The sequence below is a fragment of the Otolemur garnettii genome, unplaced genomic scaffold (genome assembly GCF_000181295.1).
Source record: "Otolemur garnettii isolate 467f Iridium unplaced genomic scaffold, OtoGar3 scaffold00033, whole genome shotgun sequence".
Taxonomy (NCBI): Eukaryota; Metazoa; Chordata; class Mammalia; order Primates; family Galagidae; genus Otolemur; species Otolemur garnettii.
The window spans coordinates 853,925-861,776 of record NW_003852428.1 but is presented as its reverse complement, the minus strand read 5'-3'; positions in this window follow the sequence as shown (position 1 = coordinate 861,776).

The window sequence follows — 7,852 nt, the reverse complement described above, 5'->3', positions numbered from 1 at the left end:
AGATGCATGTGGTTTTTCTAATTAGTCATAAACTTTACTTGAATAAGCTAGTGAAGCATATTGTGGAAGAAAGAAAGTGGTTCTTGGCAGGAAATAGAGTTTATTACTTTAATTTACTCTAAAAATCATAGCACAATATGTAAATCAGTAATACAAAAAGAAAAGAAAATGTAAAATGGTATTTTATGAGCCCTTAGCTAATACTTTGCAGAAAAAAAAAAAAAAACCGGAAGAATAAAATGAAAAGACTTAAAGCTTTGCAGATTAATTATTTTAATCAAAATATCATTGTACAGCTAGAAACGGAGTTTTAAAATTGTTTTTGGACTTTTTTTTCAGGCCATAAACCCAGTAGCACTTATTATAACAATGCCTGAAATAGGAAACCTTTCTTTATGGAATTTATTTTAAAATATTAAATAATTATTCATCATAGGTTAGTAACGTAATGCTATGAAAGTAATTCTAAAGAAACTCCCCATTCTGGGCAGTGCCTGTGGCTCAGAGGAGTTGGGTGCTGGCCTCATATACCGGAGGTGGCAGGTTCAAACCTGGCCCTGGCCAAAAACTGCAAAAAAAAGAAACTCCCCATTCCAGTGAAAGCTAATTTTCCAAGGAAAAAAAGTTTTTCAAAATACAAGTGACAACACTGCCAATACACAGTCAAGACTATATAAGATGAGCCTGATTATTTCTGAGTCTGCTTAGGTCTTCATTATGCTAGCCCTCAAAGCAGATTTTCCTTAGACAGAAAATGAATGAATAAATGAATGAATGAATTACTTAATGGTCTACAATGCATACCCTTAAGGCTGATTCAACCCTAGATTTTGCCTGTACTCATAAATGAGTTTTTGCATTTTCTTGACACACCATCGTAATCTGTTGTAAAGATGTAGGGTCTTCTAGAGTTCAGCCGTGTGTGATATTTCTGGTTTCCTATTTCTATTACCATGTCAGTTGAGGTAAGGAGTATTCTATCACTGCTTTGGGCCAATAAGATTTGAGTATGAATAATAAGATTCACATCCAGGCTAGGACACTGAATTACTGGCTCCTGATCCTTCATTGCCATCTTTCTACTGCCCCGATGATAAGAAAGGTTTTATGATCTAGGCAGTGGCCCCAGCCCTCAGGATTGTGGCTGTCTGACTTGGTCAACCTGTATTCCTGGTGATTTTGAACACAATAGCTCCCCACCCACCCATATTGATTATGTACCCCCCCCCCACACACATATACAATCTGTTTGGTTTAAGCTGTAGGTATTTTAAGTTGTATTTGCTTCCCAATGAGACAATGTGGTATATTGTTGTTCCAATATATCATAATCTTCTATAGCTTAACGTCTTCCCTTTGAAAAATGTGGGAGCTAAACGACTTTGCTGCTCCCTGTACTCCTCCCATGTGGGAGAAATCCTCCCTCATATTTCAAACATTTTAGCCTGATATTCCCCCATGTGTTTTCACTCTTTTTCCTCAAAGCCATCGTCCACCCTGCGGATTAAAGATCATCTGAAGAACTGGGTTGTTTGCGTGTCAACTGATGACTGTTGATAGATTTTTCCGGATGCACTAGGTGCTTACCTTGCACTGTTGCCTGTTTTTATTTGCCATATTCTTTGTTGTTTTTATTCTTAACCCTTCTTTTAGAACATCATTCAAACATACCAATGGCAGATCCTCAAGGAGAGTTTGCTTGTCAACATTCCTTCAGCTGCCAAACTCCTTGCTATCCAAATTAACAGTTTCTATAGATGAGTTCATTTTCTCCACATTGGTTTCACTTGGGGTTACTTCAGTAGTAACTAACGTAAGCATCCACTGAGATACCAAACAGTACTTGTTTTAATGGGCAATTTGTTCATCAAGTAAATTGTGTGATTGGATTTACTTGTTTGTTTTTATCTTTTCCTGTTTTTTTTTCTTTTATATTAACATAATGTACCTCATTGGAGTGATCTGAGAAATTATTTAAAAGTCACGATCTTGGAAGTGTGATTCGGGCGTAACTTAGCCTCTCAAAGTTAATGCAATTTCACTTATAAGAAACTGGTGCAGACTTTTTTACTATAATATTTTCTTTGTAAATATCACTTTGTTCTAAAACCACTGAAGCATTGGGAAGCAATGCAAACACAATGTGAATATCAAGTTCGCTTATATGCAATTTTGGCTGCAAGAAACATCAAGAGAGCACTGAAATCTGTTCCCTCCTGAACAGAGTCACATCAGAATATATGTATAAAATACACATATTCAGAAGCTTCAAACACCAGCTCCTTCAGTTCACTACAAGTTTTGTGAGCTCGCCCATTCAAATCTAGTATTATACCTTTAAGTCCAAATCAAATAATCCTCCTTTCACCACTTTGGAATAATGCACAAAATTCAAGCTTTATGTTTATTTCTAGCAAACAACTTCCGATCTTTTTCAAGGTCAAACCACATTTATATATGCTAAACCATTTAGCATGTAAAAAAGTGCTATTGTGTTTCGTATTCATGTGTCAACAGAGGAAGGTTGAGTGCTGTGCTCCTAATCCCTCCTTTTCCCCCATAAACCTGTGGTTTTATTGTGCAATTTTGCAGAGTGTGGTGATTTTGAATGAACTCCTTTACTATGTGATTGCAAAAGCCAGTACTGGGATTAGCAATGAAATAAGCAGGACCTGAGTAGGAACAGACTGTAGCAGCCAACACGTCTCTTATTCTATGGGAAATGTACAATGGTGTGAGTGTATAAGAGAGAAGAATCTCTAAGGGATGACTGCAGCGCAACATCCAGATGTGAAGGCATCTCGTAGTACTCCATGTAGGCAATCTCAGCATCAGCAATCGGAAGGGAAGTGCCCCAGGTCAGAACTACAAGGGAAAGACACTGAAGAAGCCTTCACACCCGCTAACAGGGTCTTTGAATCTTTCTGATAATCACCAGCAGAAGAATGACATTCACATATATGAACCAAATGCTCCCCGGGACATGATATTCTCTCAGCACACTGCAAACACTAAGGAAAAATAAGACTCAATTAAGTCTGTCTTAGTAACAAGGAGAAAACGTGCCATGGTACAGTGTTTTTAAAAAGTGTTAAAACCGTGAAACCAGAACAATTGTAAATAAGGATTTCTTGTGATATCTATGTATATGTAAAAATAGGCTTAGTCCTGGTTAGCATAAGGCTAGAGACTGATTAGTATAAATTGAGAAATCCTGATTACTTACTATGTGTCACATGAAAATGGAAATACAACTAGCTTAATAACACAGCTATTAATGTTAACATTATAATTTTTACTTGTTTCTCCATGGTTTTTGTTATTTCTTTGTGTGTAGGGAGGTATACATTTTGGCTTTTGATTTTTTGGCTTTGTTTTGTTTTTGAGACGGAGTCTTACTTTGTTGCCCTTGATGGAGGGCTGTAGTGTAACAGCTCACAGCAACCTCAAACTTTAGGGCTCAAGCGATCCTCATGCCTCAGCCTTCTGAGTAGATGGAATTACAGGCCCCTGCCACGATGCCTCCTAGTTTTTTTTTATTTTTTATTTTTTTAATAGATTGGGTTTCACTCTTGCTCAGGCTGGCCTTAAACTCCTAAGCTGAAGCAATCCTCCCACCTCGGCCTCCCAAAGTGCTAGGACTACAGGATAATCTGTTCATGTCAACTTATTTATTCATCATTCAACAATACATTTTTATTAAATGCCTAACTTGGGCCAATGGCCTTTCTAGAAAATACAACAAATGGCATATATTCTACAAAGGATAGTAAGAATTATTGAGGAAAATACTATGAAATGGTAAAAAAAGATTAGAAAAGACGTCATTATGAGAGTTACTTTTCAGCAGGGAGCTAAAAAAGATGAGATAGCAAGCTGTGAAGGACGTGGGAGATGAAGTTCCAGACAGGGGAATCAGAAAGGGGAAGGGACCTCAGGCTAGAGGGGAAGGGACCTCAGGCTAGACAATCTTCTGGCTTTGCAGAAAGCAAGAAGACTGAAATAAATAAGAGATTTTGATAGATGAAGCTGAAGAGTTAGTATGTTGCTAGACCATGTTTTGTAGGGCCCTGGAGACTTTGAATTTATGTTAGCTTTTATACTGAAACGATTAAAGGGGGAAAGCCACTGGAAACATCTGAACATTAAGATGCAGAGGATCTGACTTAGGAATTATAAAGATAACTTGGGCTGTAATTTTGAGAACACCTTGGGGAACAAGATGACCAATTACATTTTTTTTTTTTGTGCAATAATTCAGGAAATTCAGGTAGTGTGCATTAAAATTATATTGGTATTGATAATAAGATGTTGTCAGAGTTTGGGTAGTTCTAGCTAGGTATGGTGGCCCTCAAGTTGTAATCCTAGTACTTTGAGAGGCTGAGACAGGAAAATTTCCTGAGTCCAGGAATATGAGACTCCCTAGGGCAACAGTGTGAGACCTGTCTCTACAAAAAATATAAATAAATAAAAATAAATAACCAGGCATGGTTGCATACACCTGTAGCCCTAGCCACTTGGGAAGCTGAGGCAGAAGGATAGCTTGAGCCTAGGAGTTGGAGATTGCAGTGAGCACTCTAGTTGGGGCAACAGAGGAAGATCCTGTCTAAAAACAAAACAAATAAACAAAAAAAACTTTGGATACTTCTGAAGGCAAATGTGAGGTGAGAAAGAAAGAAAGAGTAGAGTCACAGAAAAGCCCAGTGGTTTGTGACTGGAGCCATGGCAATAATGAAACAAACATATACTAACAGGCTGAATACGAAGGAATTAGCAGTCTCAAAAAAGAAATGTCAGGAATTTACTTAGCAAACTATTAATGGTGTAGTTGTTATATATTCTAATGCCAATGTTGTGAAGAAAATAGAAAACTTATTCTGTTCAGACTGCTATAACAACATAACCACAGACTGGATGAATATAAACAACAGAAATATATTGCGCCCAGTTTGGAGGGTGGGAAGTCCAATATGAAGGCACCAGCAGATCTGATAACTGTTGAAGTCTGATTTGTACATAGACAACTAAGTGGTCTTCTCACTGTACCTTGCCATGACTCACACGCAAGGAATCTCCCTTAAGTACCTCTCATAAGGGCACAAATCCCATTCATGACCTAATCACCTCCCCAAAGCCCCATCTCCTAATGCTATCGCCTCAGAGTTAGGATTTCAGCATGAGAAGTCCGAGGGTATGTATGTACTCAGTCCATTTCAGGTGCCTATGTAAATCTTACCTCAGGAAGAATCCCAGGATGAAGAAATATACTTTAATCCACTAGCATTTCAAGGAAATTTGAAGTATTAGACAACAAAGAACGTGAGGGGTGAAGTCCAAGTCATGAGCTTCAGAGAACTCCACCATTCAGAATCTGGAAGATGATGAGAAAAACAAACTAAGAATCATCAGTTAAGTAATGTTAAAAAAAAAATAAAAGAATAGAGACTAAACAAAGCCCAGTGAAGAAACTGCTGAATTGAAAATGATAAAACCTACTCTGTCAAATATTGCTGATGAATCAAGAAAGAGAATTGATGTTAAACAATGACAAAATAATTTTCAGCAAATTCATGTGGAAACACCTAACGGAGTGTTGAAGTGGGTAGAAGACAGAGACAGAATGAGAAAATCCCCCACTGTCACTATTATTGATGATTAGTTTTATTTCTGAACAGAGAAAGGTTATTAACAAGACAGGTGTCTAGTTAAGATATTTTAATCGAAGAAATAAGAGTTTGTCTTTCACTGGGAAGACAAAATTGTGAAAGAAAAGGAGTAAAGGAAAACAGCTGGATGAAAGTCCCTGGTAGGTAAGAGGAGATAAGATCTAGTGGACACAGATGTGCATCACGTGGTCATTAGAAAAATGCATCAAGGGGTTTATTCATGTTGCAAAAATGAAGGAACAATTGGTGAGCTCAGATGCTAACAGGTGTTTGGATATACATGTGGAAAATTTTGGAGCATTTATTGATTTCTTTGATATTCTGTGTAGGAGGGAAAAAAAGTCAAAATCAATAGTTATGGAATAGGTGTTGAGGTCTGTATTAGAAAGGAGTGGGTTTAGAATTAATCCTTTAAGAATTTGAGAGAGTGAATAGACTATAAATTCTTTTCTTGATGAACAAGAATAGAAATATATAATGCCTAGGGTTCGTGGCCACGAGGTTGAAGTAAGATGCGTCTTTACGGTTGTTTGATTTCCCCCATTATAGCCAGCTGGGATACAGATGAGGGAGAAAGTGTCAGCTGTGCTTATTGGGGTTTGGAATTTGCTAAGTGAGTATAAGGACTTGAGAGAGGTAAAGAGCAAATACTAGAGTGATTATTAAGCTGAACCTGAGAAGTTAAAATGAGTGGACTGAAAAGGCAGGATAGAGAGTTGGACGAGTGAGGGAGTAAGGCAGGGGATACAGGAATTGATGCGTCCCAGTTGGGACAGAGTCATAGACCCTGCGCTAGAGTCAATGAGTGAGAAAGGAAGCTCATGGTGGTGGGAGAGTGGGATTCTTGAAATTCAGATTATGGACTATCAAAATACTGTTAATGCCAGTGGAATATGGACCAGTGGTTTAAGTGGTTTGGGTAGCAAAGCAAAAGTGAAAATGGCAGCAACCCATTAAACTTAGTTTATTAAAAACTTACTACATAGTAGGAACTGATCCAATGCAGTTATAGACACACATACACATATAAATTTATGTAATACAACAGTATTATAAAAACACATGCATCTATTATCTAAATTAGGGAATTGAGACAAGTGGACACTACTAACCTGCCCAAGGACACACAGCTGCGCAGTGGTAGAAGCGGGTTTTGAATATGGAAAATTTCATTTCACATTATTAGCTCTTCACACTTAACAACACAGTAGGAAAATGGATGTTGAAGACCTGACTTCTCAGATTTTTGGAAATGCCAGTTAAATAGCTTTAAACATTACTAAGAGTTATATCAGAAAAATCGGAGATTGTGATGGTGAAACAGAAGCTAAAATCAAGCGGTGAGCAGTGGTGCTTTGGGGATCGGTTGACAGCTACTACAAAGAAGGTGCTTCTAGGGAAAAGGAAGGGGAGCAGCCTGCAAGCTTCAAGGAGAATATTGATCTCATTTCCAAAATCAGTGGCAAGAAAGATATTGAATGAAAAATTAGTGAGACGATTTTACAGGAATAAATGCCACTGAGAAAGACCCAGCTCCCAATCACAGCAAAAATATGAAGGAGATAGTCAGAAAGACGTTGAAGGCATCAGTACTGTACAGCTGGCTGGATATAATTTCAGAAGTCGTAGTTAAAAGAGTTAAGTTTTGGAGGAATGGAACACAGGAGGAAAAAATGGAATGAACAAAGTTAAATAGACATAATTATGGAACAGATATGAGTATATGATATAGAATCCTTAATCTATTTTGTATTATCAAATATTGTCATTAAAAATACAAAAATGACAACGTTTATTTTCTGTTATGTAAAGGAATTTAAAAGTGAATAATATTAATAGTAATACTAATAATAAGCTGTATACAGAAATGGTTTGTTTCCAATATGGGTTCCAGTACATGTATATGTATATAGTTGGCCCTTGAACAACATGGACTGGGGTTGTGTAGGACCACTGTATACACATTTTTCAATAAAAGTTATACTGCGTGTGCTTACCTTTCTTTATACCCTCTCCAACTCTTCAGCTTCTGTCATCCCTGAGATAAGACCAACCTCCCCTCTTCCTCGGTCTCCTACACAATGTGAAGAAGATGAAGACCTCTCTGATGATCCACTCCCACTTAATGAATAGTAAATATATTTTCTCTTCCTTGTGATTTTATTAATGACATTTTCTTTACTCTA